Source organism: Equus przewalskii, chromosome 15 (genome assembly GCF_037783145.1).
Source record: "Equus przewalskii isolate Varuska chromosome 15, EquPr2, whole genome shotgun sequence".
In the NCBI taxonomy this organism is placed as follows: Eukaryota; Metazoa; Chordata; class Mammalia; order Perissodactyla; family Equidae; genus Equus; species Equus przewalskii.
The window spans coordinates 5,522,499-5,542,622 of NC_091845.1; the positions used below are offsets into that span (position 1 = coordinate 5,522,499).

At 36.8% G+C, this 20,124-nt stretch overlaps 1 protein-coding gene and 1 non-coding gene across 16 annotated transcripts in view; one reads left to right on the forward strand and one right to left on the reverse strand.

The window, feature by feature from the left end:
* The window catches only part of TMCC1 (transmembrane and coiled-coil domain family 1), a 251,001-nt gene that overhangs the window by 80,971 nt on the left and 149,906 nt on the right, over positions 1–20,124 (forward strand). The window lies entirely within an intron of this gene.
* On the reverse strand, positions 10,180–10,284 carry LOC139076273 (U6 spliceosomal RNA). Its single transcript, XR_011527685.1, has one exon. It is a non-coding gene; the product is annotated as a U6 spliceosomal RNA (small nuclear RNA).

A 20,124-nucleotide genomic window follows, 5' to 3' on the forward strand; every position in this document is an offset into this window, starting at 1 on the left:
TTTATAATATGATGGGGACACATATTGGACAAATAATCATTTGAACAAATCTAAATTTTCAACTGTGATAAGTGCTACTTATATGGGACATTTGACCTAGTTAAGGAAGTCAGGGTAGACTTCCCTGAGGAAGTGACAGAGATCTAAAGGATAAGCTGAGGTAATTAGTGATGGAGAGGAAACTGCAGGTCGAAAGGCACTAAGATGGGAGGCAGTTTGCTGAGTATGAGAGATCGAATGGCAGGTATGTGTTTGTATGTGTGCACATGCAAGCTCACACTGGTTCAGGTTGAAGAGATAGGTAGGAAGCAGTTCATACAGAGATTTGGAGACAATATTAAGCAGTTTTTCTCCACCTCAGAGGAATGAGTAGCATCAAAGCATTTTAAGGAAGGAGGGCAATATCAACTTTGTGATTAGAAAATATCACTATGCTTGTAGTTCAGAGAATGGATTGGAGTAGGTTCCTATTGAATGCAGGTAGACCAGCCAGAAAGCTATGATAGCAGTCCACATAAGGGATGACCATAGTTTGGATCAAGGAAATAATGGTGGAAGTGGAAAGAAGAGTTACCTGAGGGCAGGGATTGTGTCTTATCAATCTTTGAATTCCCCTTGCCTAATACTTCTGCCCTTGGTTTATTTTTTCAATGAATTAGTGAGTTGTAAGTAGACTTAGGGAGCAAGAAGGAATGTCTAATTAGTGAGTTGTACATGGATCTAATTAGTTGAGAATGTACGTGGATAAATTTTTGAAATGGAGTAAGCTTTCATTCAATCATTCATCAATATTTATTAAATACCTACTATGTACGAGGCAGTGTTCTGGGTAGTTAGGATACGTTAGAAAACAAAACAGGCAAAGATTTTGGCCTTTCTGCTGCTTACTTTGTATTAAAGGAGATAGGATACAATAGATAGAATAAATGAATTATATGTTATGTTGGAACATGATAAGTATTATAGAAAAAAGGAAAAAATTAGACTAAGATAAGAGGTCAGGAGTATGTGTAGAGGGGAGGTGAGTTGCAATGTAAAGTAGGATAAGGGTAAGCCTTATTGAGAAGGTGACATTTAGGTGAAGACTTGAGGAGATGAAGGAGTTAGTCATGTGGCTGGCTATCTGGGGGATAAGTACTCAAGGCAGATGAAGTAAGCCCAGAGTGGGAGCCTGCCTGACGTGTTAAAGGAATTACAGGGAAGCCAGTGTGAAAAAGCTGAGTGAGCAGGGGACAGTGGTAAGAGATGAGGTCAGAGAGGTCACAGGTGGCCATATGAAGTAGGACTTCGTAGGCATTTTAAGGACTTTGGCTGTATTCTGAATGAGATGGGGAGCCATTGGAGGGTTTTGAGCATAGGAGTGATGTGATCTGATCTATTTTTAAAATGGATCACTCTGGCTGCTGTGTGAATAGACTGCAGGGGGTTAAGGGTGGAAGCTGGGAGACCAGTTAGGAATTTGTGGTAGAATCTAGACAAGAAATGATGATGACTGAAATAGAGCTTTAAATAGAGGAGCTGGAGAGATCACAGCAAGAGAATAACAATGGTCAGTTTGCAAGATTTTGAAGGTCCGAATAGGATTTCCCTAGAAGGCAAATGGAGTTGATTATTGGTATATTACACCAAGAAAGGGGTTCTCTATGAAGAAAATAACAGTGAGTCTTGATGTAGATTTTATGCAAAGCATAAAACGTCTTAGAAAAACTACTAAATTATTGCACAGAAGGCCTAATGGAAGAAGGAAATAGCTATTGAATATGTGTTTTCATGACAACAGGTTAGAGACAGGCCATGTTTTGAAGCAATGATTCATAGTGGTCCAAAAATCAAGTATATGTTTCCTGGTGTAAATGGAGATTAAGTAAATGCTGTGAAATTTCAGTGAGTATATAAATGTGCCAAAATATTAGGATGGTGTTAATGTTTAAGTAATAACATCAAGGGGAGAAATGGAAAGTAGAATTAGAGGAGAAAGGAGGCTTGAGAATTCACAGTAGGTTCAGTTGGTTTGGTTCCCTCAAGTTTTTGCGTATTATAATTGTTGTTTTATGGTGAGTCAAACTTTTAAATACTCAGATTCCTTATAACATTATAAAGTCAGATTTTATATCTCACCTGCTCAAATAGAAGATTGGAAAATAATTATTTTGTTAAAACTTGCTTGAGTATAATGGAAAACAGTTTTAAAAAAAAAGGCTTTTGTCCTGGATTTGCCACTTACCAGCTGAGTGATTTTAGGCAGGTTACTTAACAATCTGATCTTTAGTGCTCCTGCCAACTTTGTTTTTTGAGTCGGTGATGTGGAATATGAAAAATTGCACACAAGAAGGTGCAAACCTGGTTAAGTATACTGAAAGTTTTCGTGGTGATATCTCAGTTTACAAGCTCTTCTATCTTTTATAAAACACTGGGATCAGAAGTGTTTTCCCCCAGTGTTTTTTTGTTCGTACTTTTCAATAAATGTTTATAAGTGTTTGACCTAGTGTTGTAGTAAGTCAGGGGTCTGCGGAGTTTTTCTGTAAATAGTAATAGTAAATATTTTCAACCATATGGTCTTTGTTGTAGCTACTCAACTCTGCATCACAGCATGAAAGCAGCCACCCACAATATGTAAATGAATGAGCATGCCTAGGTTCGGTTGTAGTGGACAATATCTGGGATGTGGCTTGTGATAGTAAGAGGAGGTAAACAAAACATATAAGTAAAATAATATGATGGTTGTGAAAGAAGATAAAAGAATGCTAGAGCAGCAAATTTTAAGCAGAGTGGTCAGGGAAGTCCTCACTGATATACGAGCCGAGACCTGAAGGAGATCTGGGGAAAGAGCAGACCAGGCAGAGGGAAGAACCAAGAGAAAGGTTCCAAAGACCTGTACTATAAAGAAATTTTACTGAAAATTGTTTTTCTTGGCATTGTTAAGGGGAGGGAGTGATAATGCGCATTAAGGCCATAAGTCATAGCTTCTTGTCTATGTGTGCCAGATGGGTGAGGAGCAATGCTTGGAACAGTTCTCACTAATGAGAATTTGATCTCTATATATATTTTTAAACTTATGTTGTATGGTTTAAGTGTTAATACTTTTCACCATGTTAAAAAAACAAAATTGAACTGAGTAAATTTTAAAGATCTCATTGGCTTTATTGAATAATTCATGAATTTGGCAGGATCCAATCTAGCAGTTAAAAGCTTTGATAGAACAATATGTAATCAGGTATTACTGAAATTAAGGGCAGTAGAAGTTCAGAGAAGGGAGAGCTAAGTATGAAGTCATTATTGACAAGGGCTTTATAGAGAATGTACTCCTTAGAGGATGTCTTAGGAATGTGAGGCACAGTCAGTATAGGTCTTCTCCATCATAAGACAACACAATACATACATGCAAATTTCAAGTTTCAAGATAGCTGAGATGTGCTTTAAAAAAAGAAGAAAACAAGACCCCGGTTGTGAGCTTCTGGAGAGCAAGGGCCATGCATTAGTTATCTTTATTTATATCCCACATAGAACCCTAGGGCCTAACCAGTATAAGGACTAGTAAGACATTTAGAGGAATTAGTAAGAGAGAAGATTGGAAGAGTGTGTGATTATATAAAGCTGATTTTTAAAATTTCAATTTAGGAGAGAGGTTTTTGATCCAGCATTATGAATGTGAAACTAAATAATTTTAATGATGTGATTGGATATAGGGAGCCCTCAGATTTTTGAAGGGGTTTGCATGTTGAAAATATCATATTCAAGGTTTTTTTTGAACAGTTGTGTTCAAGATGGAATAAAATAGGAAAAAGACAGCTAAGGTATCAGAGAGCTCACCTGTGAAGTTACTGTCATATAGTGTAACCATCTGCCAACTTATAAAACAATGTTCAATTGTTTATTTCTATGGGAAAAGTCATTTTGAATTTCAGTGTTAGAAATGGTTTTTAGATTCCCAGAGTAGCCCAAAAAATCCATTCCTCCAAAATCTAGGTGAGATATTATTCTTCCACAATTACAGTGGTAACTACATAATGAAGTAATACCAATCAATACTACCTAAATACTCCTTTTATAAAACAGTAACAATGAATGAGATTTTTTGCCAAAAGTTCTGAGAAAGAGAAAGCTTAATTAGAGAGAAATGAGAAGGTAAATGCAAACATCGGAAGCCTATGAAGGGATAGTTTAAGGTTAGTGATCCTGATTCTCTATCAAGGTTAGTATTACTTCAGAGCTCACTATATCATTTTCCTGTTTATAGGTAAATGTAGAAAAAGCAGAATACCTGTATTAGGCTGCACTTAGGAAAATTTTGTGGGTTACTTGTGGTATGGACAGAGAGAAGGGGAATTTTTTTGTAGTGACTGGCTAAATCTAGAAGTTAAAGAAAAGAGGAAAGGATTGGGGCAGGCCGGCAGGGTGGAAGGTGGGGAAGTAGGATTACTCTTCCTGGTAATTCCCACTCTAAATGTTAGGATGATTTCACACTGAAAAGGCTAAACCACCCTTGATAGAATCATGGTTTCCAGGTCTACATGTGGGTTTTCTATGTAACAGAATTGGATAGCTGTGGGCAGGTACCTCCTGTCACCCTTCCCCTGTACTGGAGGTACCTTGCAGCACTGCCCCAGCTGCTTTCTCTCCCTCCAGGCTGGCACCTCAGGAGCTGAAGGAACTTCAGACTGCTGTCCCCACTGGCGCTTATCTCCACAAAGTGGAATCAGGGCTGGGCCTGGCTGGAAAGACTTCCCAGCAGAGGCCAACACCAGAAAAGGCACATAGACCTCAGTGCCTGCTGCTGTCTGGAGTTCATCTTTGAGTTAGCTCTCAAAAACTCATTCGTTCTCATTCTTTATCAGTAACGAATAATTTGTATACTTAGAGTTTGTAGGTTGCCCAGAGTTCATAAATAAGCCCTCCATGATAAATTACAACAAGATGGCGTCCTGCTCTGTTTAAATGAAAGGGAGATTTCTAAGGTTGAATTAGTTGAGTTATGAGCAATACCAGAAAGTCCAGGTGTACTGTTTTCCCAAGGTGGGAGAAATGAGGTGGTGGGAAGGATAATTCCTGTTGCTGACCACCAGGTGGTGCCCCTAGGCCAGAATCAGTAGGTGGCAGTGATGGGATGACTGTCCTACTGACAGGACATTGATAAATAGAGGATTATAACTTGAGAAGTAACTAGTACAGATCATTAGGATATGGGCTAAATTGAGTACAGTGAGTATGATACAGCATAGTAGATGCCCTATGTAAATTTTGAACTGAGTTGATAACTATGGAAATAGAATAGACAGAAAAGTAGGAAGGATTTAATGACAATGTTAGAATAAAAGATAATTAAAGGTAAACAAAACTCAAAACCCGAAGATTTGCTTGGAGCAACTAGTAAGATACTGTCCATTTCCCCACAAAACACTTGAAAAATTCTATTTTTTTATGAAAACCGATAGAGATCTCTATTTTCTGTGTATTTAGTATGTCAGGTAGCTGACACTGTCAAGGGATTATTTAATTCCTTGTTAAGGGAATGATATGGGACTGGAAAAGTGAGGATAAATCAGAGATGAAGATATATTTTGGCTTTTTAGTTATTCTTTATTAAAGGTACTTTACAGAGCAAAACTTGGTTGCCAAAGCAACTAACTTTTAGGTTTATTGACCCTAGCTCACAGGTCTAGAATGTGTATGTTTCCTTTAATATAATATATTTGTATAGTGGCCCAAAAGAGAGTTTGATTATCCTTGATGATCTTATGTTGACATTTAATATAGTTGTCCTAAGAGTGAAATTGAAGGTATAGATAGGGTGTTCTTGACCTTGGTAAATTTGTCATGCAAAGTTTATCATTATAGGGATGCTTTTTAAAGTGTTTTTTTCTTTTTTAAATCTGAGCTATATTCCTTCTATTCTGAGCAACAGCTTTTATGAGAAGGCTCAACATAATACAAAGTTCAGTTCACTATTTAAGTTAAATTTAACCTCCTTTTTCTTTATATTGCAAAATAGATACAGGCTTTAGAGTAATTAGACCTCCAAAGAAATACAGTATGTGACCTAACTTCTACTTTCCCCTTTTATTCACAGGAGACTTGGTACTTTATCAGTAGCCTTGAATCTTAGGAGTAAGGGAGGAGAATTTTGACATCCAAAGTCTGCTACTCCTTTGTTTATCCAGAACGTCGTTAAAAGGTCTTGCTTTGTGATTGTTAGCTTCCAAAGACTCATAGGTAGATAAATAGACAGAAGGACAGATCAGGATTATGTATTATATAAGATAATCACCAGAACAGATTGGTTTTTCTTCAGAAATCGAAGTACAACTTTTATCTCAAGATAGATAGTCAACTTTGGCAAGTTAGCACAATTTGGGCTTAGTAAGTATTTGTTAAAAATTGACTTATTTTGATGTTACATCATCATGACCTGTGATCTTGTCAGTCAATGGAAGTAGGCTAGATTTTACTTTTGAGCTTTCATACTTCAGGGTTACAGTATATATTATGTATTAATTTGTGTCTCTCATTTTATATATAGGTAGACTTTTTGAAAATATCTTTTTCTTAAATCAAATAATTTTAAATATATAAAAGATATTTGATTTTAACTTTGTAAAAAGAATTAGTGAGGATTTATTGGCTTATATATTATAAAAATATTTCTGGGGGCCGGCCCGGTGGCGCAGCGGTTAAGTTCGCACGTTCCGCTTCTCGGTGGCCCGGGGTTCGCTGGTTCGGATCCTGGGTGCGGACATGGCACTGCTTGGCAGCCATGCTGTGGTAGGCGTCCCACGTATAAACTAGAGGAAGATGGGCACGGATGTTAGCTCAGAGCCAGGCTTCCTCAGCAAAAAGAGGAGGACTGGCAGTAGTTAGCTGAGGGCTAATCTTCCTCCAAAAAAAATAAATAAATAAATAAAAATAAAAATATTTCTATCTCCAGCCATCAAGCAAGTCAAATATTTATTAAGAACTGACAAGTACATTTTCTTTTATCCTAGTAACATCTACTGGGATAAGGAATCCTGACACAGATTTAAAAATTGTAAAATATGAAGAATCTAAGAATTCAGAAACCTTGGGTTACAAAATGAGTTCCTTCCATTACAAATGATTTTCAGCCAGTAGATCACTGGCTGTTGCCAGGTGATTAACTCATACACTGTTAAGCCTTAGAGATAATCGTAATCAAACTCCTCATTTTAGATGTCCAAAGATGTTAAAAGCTGCCTGAGGTTGTAGAGCTAATTATGAGTGATAATCAGGAGCAGATCCCTGGCTTCTGTCTGACTCTGTGTTCAGTATTTTTGCCTCTTTACTCTGTTGACCATGTCAGAGAATTGAAGAATACCAGTTCTGTCAAGCAGGGCATAAGAAAAAGGGAAAAGAAAATTTTTCCTTTTTTCAAATATTGGTAACTAGATCATCTTGTTTGAATGAGGGCAGAAATCTAAGAGTGGTGACAAAAGCTAATTTCGTCACTACCCCTGTTTAGTTTCTTATTACTTTTAAATAACTCTTATCATCTTTTTCAGATGAGTAGCAATGGAAATAAAGTACTGTAATGATTACCTAGAGTTATTTTAATACTGTTCATCATTAAAATAAAAGCAATGACATTCTGGATTCTCAGATATCTAAACAAAATAATAAGAAAAAATAATTATTTACAGTATCTAAAATAAGACCTCTTCTATTTAGTGATTTAGCCAGTTAAACTGATTGTGAAACTTTTTCTGCATTGAGAGGATGGGGTGGAAAAGAGAGCTCATAATTAAAGTCTCACATTAACCACAACATAATGTTGCAGAATTATAGTTAAGAAAGGGGAATGAAGGTGAGAACTATCCCTCTGTTGTCTTTGGTGTTGCCTTAAGACACCAAGAAACCTGCCCTGAGAATACTGAATTTTAATGATTCATTCAGTAATTGAGAATCTTTTTCATGTTGTTGGTAGTAATCTTTGCAAGAATGTTTTATGGGGGACCGGCTCTGTGGCCGAGTGGTTAAGTTGGCGCGCTCCGCTGTGGCGGCCCAGGGTTCGGATCCTGGGCGCGGACATGTCACCACTCGTCAGGCCACGTTGAGGCAGCGTCCCACATCCCACAACTAGAAGGATCTGCAACTAAGATATACAACTGTGTACGGGGGGGGTTGGGGAGATAAAGCAGGAAAAAAAGAAAAGAATGTTTTATGGAAGTGAATTTGTTTTATTATTATTATATGGTATCATACTCAGCTTGTTGAGTAATGTGTGCAAGACCTTTTTCATATATATTATGTAATCTAAGTTGCATGTCAGCTTTTTGAGGTAGATTTGATCTCCTTTTTTACAAATGAGGTAATTAGGACTTAGGTAAAATTTTAAATTTGCTTAAGACCAGAGAGCTGGTACATCGCTGAGTCTGAGTTTTTGCTCATTCTGCCACAACACAGATGGCTCAGTATTGTTAAGTTTTTATCATATACTTAATGTGAGGAGTATAACATAAAGGAGGAGAGTGTAGAAGGTCTTAGAAGGATCCAGACTGCCAAAAAGTTGGTAACGTGCCGAGCTGGGAGATCATCTAAGTAGACTAATTTTCCTAAAACACCTGAGAAAAAAAATTACACAATTGGTCTTAAGATTAAATTAAAGCAAGATTTGAAGCTCGATAATTAACTCTTTTAGTAGGAATGAATAAAGTAGAAATTTAGGTAAAAGAAAGATGTTCCCCATTACTTTCCATATCTGCTGTCAAAAGGCCACAATGAAATTGCTAGAAGTCACTGCAGTCTTACTAACCTCCAAACAGTGCTTTAAAGTAGGAAATGAGAGATAATTGGCTGATTTATTTTGTTTCCAGGTAATCTGATGGCAGATAATCTGGCAGTTAGTAGCAATGATTATTTTTAATTCTGTGTTTTTCGTTTTTTCCCCCTGTCAATTTGCTATAGCTGTCTGGAGGGGTAAGACAAGAGTGCTGGAGCGTTGTCCTAAGAAAGTTCCATGTCTCTTTTTGAGCCTTTCATTAACACAACATCTTAGATTGGGAGGGATTTCCATAATCATTTTATTCAGCTCTGTAACATTCTCCCTAAGTGGTTATCGGCCTCTTAGGATCTCCCAAAGAAACCCATGCTACTTGTGGATGTCTGTTAGACAAATTTAACATATTAAACTCAAGTCTGCTTCCCTGCATTTCTCCAACCAGCCCTCGTGGTCTAGTGGTTAAGATTCAGTGCTCTCACAGCTGTGGCCCGGGTTCGTTCGTTTCTTGGTCAGGGAACCACACCACCCATCTGTTGGTTGTCGTACTGAGGTGGCTGCATGTTGCTGTGATACTGAAAGCTGTGCCACTGGTATTTCAAATACCAGCAGGGTCACCCATGGTGGACAGGTTTCAGCAGAGCTTCCAGACTAAGACAGACTCGGAAGAAGGACCTGGCTACCTACTTCAGAAATAATTGGCCGTGAAAACCCTATAAAAAGCAGCGGAGCATTGTCTGATACAGTGTGGGAATGTTGAGAGGATGGTGCAAAAAGACTGGGCAGGGTTCCATTTAGCTCTTCTGTACACAGGGTCACCAGGAGTCAGAATCTACTCAAGGCACTAACAACAAGTATTTCTCCAGTTAGGGCCAGTCAGAATATGTAATGCCTGTGCAGGCATAAATTACTTTCTCAATGTGTGTCTCTCTGTAGTCCCTTCTCTGAGTTAATAATCCCTAGTCCTTGGGATGTTCTTTTTTATTCAGCAAATATTTCTTGATACAAGCATTTTAAGTGCTCGAATATTCTCACTACAAACACTGTACTGTGAAGTTTTACTATCTCTGTTTTATAAGTGAGGATACAGAAGGTCGAAGTTGAAGTGACTTGTCAATTTCACACACAGTAAAAAGTTTACTGAATGTCAGAACCAAGTTTTTCCAGCTCCAAAAGTCATGCTTTTGACCACTACTCGTTGATATTCTGGGTCTTTCCAAGAATATTCTTGTACCAATCAATAAGGTGTGGAGTAGATAGCTCAAAGAGAAAGCTGATGTAAAGAACTGCTTAAATACTTTCTAGCTATGAGATTCTGTGATTTCTTGGAACACTAAATGAATTTGGAGGCTCCCAGGGCTCCATAGGAAACTTCAAATCAAGTAGATTCTTGGCAGTAACAGGTTTAAATTTGTGGTTTTAATGATTCACTAAAGACCCAGAAGTCCATGAAAAATATGGAATGCTTCACGAATTTGAATGTCATCCTTGTTCTGGGGCCATGCTAATCTTCTCTGTATCGTTCCAGTTTTAGTATATGTGCTGCCGAAGCGAGCCTTGGGGTGTTCTTTCACATCATAATTTTGAATACTTAGTCATAGTGGCCCATCAACTCTTGATTGTTCCAGTTCTTCAGTATTCCTCTTCATTTCAGACCATAATTCATGGTCTCCAAACAGAAGAAAATTCCCAAATAATGGTTACAGCAGTGACTAGAGCTGAGCTATAACTTTCATAATTCTAAGGTACTATATGCTTCTTTTAATATACACAACTCCGTTTTGCAATTGTTTCTCCTTTTAGCAATCTGACTTAGTTTTCGTATTATCTTTACATTGTCATTTGGTCAAGAGTCGTAGAGTTTAATTCAGAGCAATTGAAATTTTTATAGACAGTACTTTAAAATTATAGATGCTTAGTAATTTTGAGAATGTTGGAAAAGAAGACTTTTCTAGAGAACTTATCTCGTTTCTAAAATAATTGCTTTTAAGAGTGAGATGTTTTCAGATTCTACCTCCTTTAATATGGTGTTAAAGATGAAGCAGAATATCACTTAGTATTTCCTACCTCCAACACCACATGCTTCAGGACCTAATTGTCCTTATTTTATTTACAGTCCTATTTAATGTATAGCCATGTTCTTCAGAATAATTAAGAAGAAAGAGTTTTGTGGCATGTTTAAGAATCTAGTCATTTAATATACTTAGATCCTCAGGTACTTTTGCTTTTTAATCAGTGCTCAATTTTTTTTTTTTTTTTGCAGAACGTTGTTTTCTTTAATGTCTATTTGGTGATTTCTGATATCCAAAAAAGTTTTGTCTTTTTAAAAAATTCAATCCCACCTCAAAATAATAGAAATTTCAGCCTACTGAGGTAAAAGAAGCCTCTGGAATTGTAATAAAGTATCTATTAGGAAATAGATTTGATGATGTGGAATGGTCTGAGTCTGTAGGGGCCTAAGACAAAGAAATTCTTGTTGGCAATTTATTTCCTTTTTGGACAGTAAGATAGCAAATGTTGCTTCTCCATCATATTTGTGATTTCACGATCTTCTTAGACTTCACATAGATTTTTTAAAATAATATTCTAAAGAGCTGGCACTTTTGTTGAAGCTGTTAAAAGAATTTGATCCTTTGGTGGAAAGTTGTAATCTGGAAAACATTATTTGACATTTGAATATTGCTTTCCTGGTTAGGGGTGAATGTTTTTAGTTTGAGAAAAATTCCCAGATTTGATTTCTGAGCTAGAGTCTTAATCACATGTTGACAGATTTGAACTTAAACCTTGTTTTTAGCAATCAGTACCAGGGGATTAATTCATTCCCTGGCTTACTTGGGAAAGATGTTACGAGAAAGCTTTAGTACCATGATTTCTGGAGGCCCTCTCCTGATACCTTCTGGTACTACTGAAGTATTCTTTAATGAAATTGCTGATTCTTCTGCACTGTACTGGTGATTCTTAATGCCTGTGGTGTATTTTAAACAGTTTTCTTTGTTAATCCTAATATAATCCCAAAGTCTTATTTGTAGTTACCAACCATGTTATAGAACTAATTCTTAACAAATGTTGGCCTAAACTCTGAACTTTGCAGGGACTCTTATAGTTAGTACATAACTCAGGATTTTTACTTTGGTCAGTAGGTTCTTTTGGTTTTAAATAACAGAAAGCTAACAGTGTGCCTTGACAACTTGATTAAAATGTGCTTGCCTTTTTCAAGATCCTAGATATGGCAGCTTTTCAAAGACTCATTCTTCATTCCCTTGCCTTGTTTTTAGAATATTGTAACATGAGCATTTTCTTTAAAAACGTAAAGTATTTCCTGTATCTGACTATAATAAAGCATTTTGATAGTATGCTCTAAAGAGTAATATACTTGAAAGGCTAATTTCAAGCATAACAGTTATCATTTTAAATGTTAATCAAAATGTCTTGATATCTTCTTGGGATCACTTCCAATGTTAATATTCTGAGGAATCCAGCTTAGGCCTTTAAATATAGATAAATTCAGTCAAATTAGATTGCGTTTTTTAGATTTAGGTTGGTGGGATTATGAAAGATGTCCTCATACGTCTTTATCTACTTCTGGGTGTATGTGTATGTACGTATGTGTGTGTGCACGCATTTGCCACGTGTATGGTATAAACTTGATGGAGAGTTGAATGATCCAGTTCTCTGCCAGTAGCTCTTTACTCTTTTGCCGAGAAATCACTTTATTATTTTGATATTTTGAAAGATTATTTGGGTTCCATTAAGTTCTGATGCTAAATATTTATACATGATTGATGGTACACTGATTATGAATACTTAATATCTATCAAGGATCCATAATCATATGGGTGGGCCCACATGACCTAATATTTAAAAAAAAATAAGGAAAGGGCATTATCTATCTAGAGTAGTGGCCTCCAAATTATTTTGCTTACCCACACCTTTTAGCATGTCTCTAATATTTTTATGTTTAGTTATAAATTATACACAGGTAATTGTTCCTATATATTATAAACATCATATAACAAAAAATCAAAATAAAAAATATCAATGGAAGTTGTAATGTTTTCTTCTCACAACTCATTAGATTGTCTTGCATACACACTGGGGTGCATGTATCCTGTATTTAGACCAAGATTAAAAGAATAATTTCCCTCTACAGAACTTTTGGATAATATGAAAGTCATTTATACTTGCCTTAGGAATGTGACACTAGCACGGTATATGAACAAATTTTGCAATGAAACTGTCCAGCTTTAAGGTAGGCTGCCTTGGAGTGATCAGCAAAGGCTGGAGAACCACACATCGTGCATGTTCTAGGAAATACCTATGACTCCAGTCAAGAGTGGATTAAACAACCTCTGATATTCCTTCTAAGATTCTGTGACTGTAGATAGGAATTCACAGGTTGAACACTTAAATTTAAAACACTGCAGGAAAGTTAGGCTGTGAATGAAGACCTGGCTCAGGAGTACACTAGGAAATTGTTTAACTTCTACATCTGAACCTTCTGCTCAGAACTTCTCCTGCTGTCTTCTTTAGAAATTTGATGGTTCTGATTCCCAAGCCATCTCCACATAGGAAAAAATTTCAAGGCCCCTTTCAAGTCTATGGCCTGACTGTGTAGGAGAGTGAATATATAAGTAGTAAGGAAGAGACTTTATTACTTACTCTTCTTCATTACAACCAGAAAGAGAGAGAGAAAGAGAAAGAGAACATGAAAGCAAGTTTAGAATGGGTGAACAATTATTTTAAAGTATATAGTGTCACAGATGACTTAGTAAATGTTTTCAATTTGTTAAATTCCCTGTAACATATATAAGTACCATTTCATTAAGAATAATCTATTCTGGGGCCGGCCAGGTGGTTCAGCGGTTAAGTTCGCGCGTTCTGCATTGGCGGCCCAGGGTTCGCCGGTTTGGATCCTGGGTGGAGACATGGCACTGCTTGACAAGCCATGCTGTGGTAGGTGTCCCACATATAAAGTGGAGGAAGATGGGCACGGATGTTAGCTCACGGCCAGTCTTCCTCAGCAAAAAGAGGAGGTTAGGTGACAGATGTTAGCTCAGGGCTGATCTTCCTCAAAAAAAAAAAAAAAGAATAATCTATTCTGCAGTAGAAATTAAATAGCTTCACCTTTTTTAAGCTTTTAAAATTGTATCACCTTAAAAACAAAAACCTAAGCCTTCCCCAAACCCCTTCCTTTTTCTTTTTTCTCTTCAGTGAGGGGATGGTTGTTTTGTGAAATCCAGCTAGCAACGATGTCAGCAATAAACTTACAGCTTCTTCACCATATGTATCTTGATTTGAGTATTGTGAATGTAACTGCAGTGCTGCAGAGTACCTGCTTAAGTTTCTCTTTTGTGGTGGTGGTGGTGGTGGTCCCTCCTGTTCTGTGTAATTGAACAGTTCTCGCTCGTTGTTAACACAGAGGCAGAAGCCTTTCTGCACTGATGAATCTAAAAGTGTGAACTAATACAATCAATAAAACTTGAGGTTTTTTTTTTATTATTAAGATTATGATAGTTAACAACCTTGTGAAATTACAGTTGTACATTATTATTAGTCATGTTGTAGGTACACCACTTCACCCTTAGTGCTCTCCTCCCACCCCTCTCTTTCCTCTGGTAACCACTGATCAGTTCTCTTTGTCTGTATGTTAACTACCACCTATGAGTGAAGTCATACAGAGTTCGTCTTTCTCTGTCTGGCTTATTTCACTCAACATAATACCCTCGAGGTCTATCCATGTTGTTGTGAATGGGATGACTGTGTCCTTTTTTATGGCTGAGTAGTATTCCATTGTATATATATACCATATCTTCTTTATCCAATCATCAGTTGCTGGGCACTTATGTTGGTTCCATGTCTTGGCTATTGTGAATAATGCTGCTATGAACATAGGGGTGCATGGGAGTTTTGGAATTGCTGATTTCAGGTTCTTAGGATAGATACCCAGTAGTGGGGATGGCTGGGTCATAAGGTATTTCTATTTTTAACTTTTTGAGAAATCTCCATACTGTTTTCCGTAGTGGCTGCACCAGTTTGCATTCCCAACAACAGTGTGTGAGGGTTCCTTATTCTCCACAGCCTCTCCAACATTTATCACTCTTCGTTTTGGATATTTTTGCCATTCTAACAGGTGTAAGGTGATATCTTAGTGTAGTTTTGATTTGCATTTCCCTGATGATTAGTGATGATGAGCATCTTTTCATGTGTCTATTGGCCATCCATATATCTTCTTTGGAGAAATGTCTGTTCATGTCCCCTGCCCATTTTTTGATCGGGTTGTTTGATTTTTTGTTGTTGAGCTGTGTGAGTTCTTTATATATTACGGAGATTAACCCTTTGTCAGATAAATAGCTTGTAAATATTTTTTCCCAATTAGTGGGCTGTTTTTTTGTTTCACTCCTGTTTTGCCTTGCCTTGAAGAACCTCTTTAGTCTGATGAAGTCCCATTTGTTTATTCTTTCTGTTGTTTCCCTTGTCTGAGGGTTATGGTGTCCGAAAAGATTCTTTTGAAACTGATGTCAAAGAGTGTACTGCCTATATTCTCTTCTAGAAGACTTATTGTTTCAGGCCTAATCTTTAGGTCTTTGATCCATTTTGAGTTTATTTTTGTGAATGGTGAAAAAGAATGGTCAATTTTCATTCTTTTACATGTGGCTTTCCAGTTTTCCCAGCGCCATTTGTTGAAGAGACTTTCTTTCCTCCATTGTATGCCCTCAGCTCCTTTGTCAAACATTAGCTGTCCATAGATGTGTGGTTTTATTTCTGGGCTTTCAATTCTGTTCCATTGATCTGTGCATGAGTTTTTGTACCAGTACCATGCTGTTTTGATTACTGCAGCTTTGTAGTATGCTTTGAAGTCAGGGATTGTGATGCCTCCAGCTGTGTTCTTCTTTCTCAGGATTGCTGTAGCAATTCGGGGTCTTCTGTTGCCCCATATGAATTTTAGGATTCTTTGTTCTATTTCTGTAAAGAATGTCATTGGATTCTGATTGGGATAGCGTTGAATCTGTAGATTGCTTTAGGTAGTATGGACATTTTAGCTATGTTTATTCTTCCAATCCATGTGCATGGAATGTCTTTCCATCTCTTTATGTCGTCATCAATTTCTTTCAAGAAAGTCTTGTAGTTTTCGTTTTATAGATCTTTCACTTCCTTGGTTAAATTTATCCCAAGGTATTTTATTCTTTTTGTTGCGATCGCGAATGGGATTGAGTTCTTGAGATCTTTTTCTGTTAGTTCATTGTTAGTTTATAGAAATGCTACTGATTTATGTATGTTGATTTTATACCCTGCAACTTTGCTGTAGCTGTTGATTGTTTCTAATAGTTTTCCTCTGGATTCCTTGGGGTGTTCTATATATAAGATCATGTCGTTTGCAAACAGCAAGAGTTTTACTTCTTCCTTGCCTATTTGGGTTCCTTTTATTTCTTTTTCCTGCCAAATTGCTCTGGGCAACACCTCCAGTACTATGTTGAATAAGAGTGGTGATAGTGGACACCCTTGTCTTGTTCCTGTTCTCAGAGGGATGGCGCTCAGTTTTTGTCCGGTGAGTATGTTGGCTGTGGGTTTGTCATATATGGCCTTTATTATGTTGAGGTACTTTCCTTCTATACCTATTTTATTGAGGGTTTTGATCATAAATGGATGTTGGATCTTGTCGAATGCCTTCTCTGCATCTATTGAGATGATCATGTGGTTTTTGTCTCTCATTTTGTTAATGTAGTGAATCACGTTGATTGACTTGCGAATGTTGAACCATCCCTGTGTCCCTGGTATAAATCCCACTTGATCATGGTGTATAATCTTTTTGATGTATTGCTATATTCAGTTTGCCAAAATTTGGTGGAGGATTTTTGCATTTATGTTTATCAGTGATATTGGCCTGTAGTTTTCCTTCTTTGTGTTGTCCTTGTCAGGTTTGGGGATCAGGGTGATGTTGGCTTCATAGAATGTGTTAGGGAGTGCTCCATCTTCCTCAATTTTCTGGAATAGTTTGAGAAGGATGGGTATTAAATCTTCTTTGAATGTTTGGTAGAATTCTCCAGAGAAGCTGTCTGGTCCTGGACTCTTATTTTTGGGGAGGGTTTTGATTACTGTTTCTATTTCTTTACTTGTGATTGGTCTATTCAGATTCTCTATTTCTTCCTGATTCAGTTTTGGGAGGTTGTAAGAGTCTACGAATTTATCCATTTCTTCTAGGTTGTTCAATTTGTTGGCATAATGTTTTTCATAGTATTCTCTTATGATCCTTTGTATTCTGTTGGTATCTGTTGTGATTTCTCCTCTCTAATTTCTAATTTTATTTATTTGAGACTTCTCTCTTTTTTTCTTAGTGAGTCTGGCTAGGGTTTATCAATTTTGTTAATTTTTTCAAAGAACCAACTCTTTGTTTCATTGATCTTTTCTGCTGTCTTTTTTGTTTCAATATCGTTTATTTCTGCTCTAATTTTTATTATTTCCGTCCTTCTACTGACTTTGGGCTTTGTTTGTTCTTCTTTTTCTAATTCTGTTAGGTGTCGTTTGAGGTTGTTTATGTAAGATTTTTCTTGCTTATTGAGGTGAGCCTGTATTGCAGTGAATTTCCCTCTTAGGACTGCCTTTGTTGCGTCCCAAATAAGTTGGTATGGCGTGTTTTCATTTTCATTTGTCTCCAGATAATATTTGATTTCTTCTTTAATTTCTTCAATAATCCATTGTTGGTTGAGTAGCATGTTGTTTAGTCTCCACATTGTTGCCACTTTCCCAGCTTTATTCTTGTAGTTGATTTCTAGTTTCATAGCATTATGATACGAAAAGATGCTCGATATTATTTCAACCCTCTTGAATTTATTGATGCTTGCTTTGTTTCCCAAGATATGGCCTATCCTTGAGAATGTTCCATGCGCGCTTGAGAAGAATGTGCAACCTGCTGTTTTTGGATGAAGTGTCCTATATATATCTATTAAGTCCATCTGGTCAAATTTTTCATTTAATTCTATAATTTCCTGGTTGATTTTCTGTCTGGATGATCTATCCATTGGTGTTAATGGAGTGTTGAGGTCCCCTGCTGTTATTGTCTTGTTGTTGATGTCTCCTTTTAGTTTTGTTAATAGTTTCTTTACAAATTTTGGTGCTCCTGTGTTGGGTACATATATATTTATAAGTGTTATGTCATCTTGGTGGAGTGTCCCTTTTAACATTATATACTGCCCCTCTTTGTCTTTCTTTATCTGTTTTGCTGTGAAATCTACTTTGTCTGATATAAGTATGGCAACACCTGCTTTCTTTTGTTCATTATTAGCTTGGAGTATTGTCTTCCATCCCTTCACTCTGAGTCTGTGTTTGTCTTGGGGCCTGAGGTGTGTTTCCTGGAGGCAGCATATTATTGAATCTTGTTCTTTGATCCATCCTGCCACTCTGTGTCTTTTGATTGGAGAGTTCAATCCGTTTACATTTAGAGTGATTATTGAAACGTGGGGACCTGCTGCTGCCATTTTATCACTTGTTTTCTGGTTCTTTTGCATTTCCTTTGTTTCTCGTCCCATGATTTTTGGATTCCTAATTCAGGTAGGTAAATTTCTGTATTGGCTTTCTTCTTATTTGTAATTTGTGTCTTTATTCTTGTTATTTGTTTAGTGGTCACCAGGTGGTTTGTATCACACATCTCGTAGATGAGATAGTCCTTTTTCTGAGTTTCTCTGCATAAAGATGGAATTCAGGCTATTTTCTATTGTCAGAAGTTTGGCTTTGTGAGAATGGGAATAGAAGTTTTATGATCCGATTATAGATCAGGAGAATTTAGGCCACAGTATAAATTATCTTCCTTAGGTCTACGTACTAGGTTATTATTTGTATCCCTTGTTTTTTGCTCGTAGTTGCAGTAGGGTGCAGAGATTTATGGATTACTACAGAAATCAAGACAAGCTTGACTTTTACATCTTGTTTTCATCATTATGAGGATTTGTGGCTCTAGCATTTTACTAAATAAAATCAATTGAATAAAATAAAATCAGTTTCCTTATTTGAATGAGTCGCACTTGGTCATATTTAGACTCACTTTAATGAGTGTGATAGTCCCCCAACTTATCTGTGGTTTCCCTTTCTGCAGTTATAGTTACCTGTAGTCAGCTGCCATCCAAAATATTAAATGGAAAATTCGAGAAATAAACAATTTATAAATTTTAGGTTGCGTGTCATTCTGAGTAGTGTGATGAAATCTCTCGCTGTCCTGCTCCATCCCGCACAGGACATGAATCATCCCTTTGTCCAGTGGATCCACACTGTATTCCATATCCTCCTGTTAGTCACTTAGTAGCCATTTTGGTTATTAGATCGAGTGTCACAGTACTGAGGTGCTTGTGTTCAAGTAACCCTGATTTTACTTGATAATGGCCCCAAAATGCAAGAGTAGTGTTGCTGGCAATTCAGTACATCAAAGAGAAGCTGTAAAGTGCTTCCTTAAAGTGAAAAGGTGAAAGTTCTCAACTTAATAAGGAAGGAACAAAACTATAAATCTTCTCTCAGAACTTTCAAGATCATGCACTCTTCTCAGTTTCATCTTTTTCTTGGTGATATACCTCCTGGAGCCCTCACTTCTGCAGTCTGAATTGATTACTCTCTGAGACTGTTACACACCTTTCGTCCTGAGTCTCCATCTGTTAATAAATAAGAGATCCCTTGTTTCTTTGATGAAATCTTGATGAAATGTTGTCTTCTTTATTGCTTTATTCTTTTCTTTCTATAAAGCACATTCTCCAGGAGCCTTACGAAAAAGGATGCATGGGAGATAATTTTTTGTAAATTATGCCCATTTCAAGATTGCTTTATTTTACTGTAATACTTCATTCACTTTACTACTTCATTGACTGGGTGTGGAATTTTAGGTTGTAAATAATTGTCCCATAGAATTTTGTAAAGTGTTGTGTCTGTATCTTCTAGCTGCTAGTATTGCTATTGGAAAATCTGATGCGATTCTGATTCTCTATCCTCTGGGTTTCATCTGTTTGTTTTCCTCTAGAATTTTAAAGTCTTATCTTTAGCTCTGTTGTCCTGAAGTTTTACACTGATAGGCCTTGGTGTGAGTCTTGTTGGCATTTCTTGGGCTGGATGCTTGTGAGTCCTTTCAATCTGGAAAACTCAAAGGCTAGATCTGGAAACATTAGTTTTAGAAAACTACCTTACAATATATTTATTCTAGCAAAACCTCAAACTTTGTTTTCCCCACACCTCCTCATAACCTGCCAAGCATTTATCTTAGAGAAAAGCTGATTTTGTTTTAAATTTTTTATTGTGTAATATTTTATTCATATAAAAATAAACAAGTGAGCTATGACACAATAATAAACAAATGACCTGGGAACCTACCACACAACTTAAGAATAGTTATACATGATTCTCCCACTGTCCAAATGTTGTCT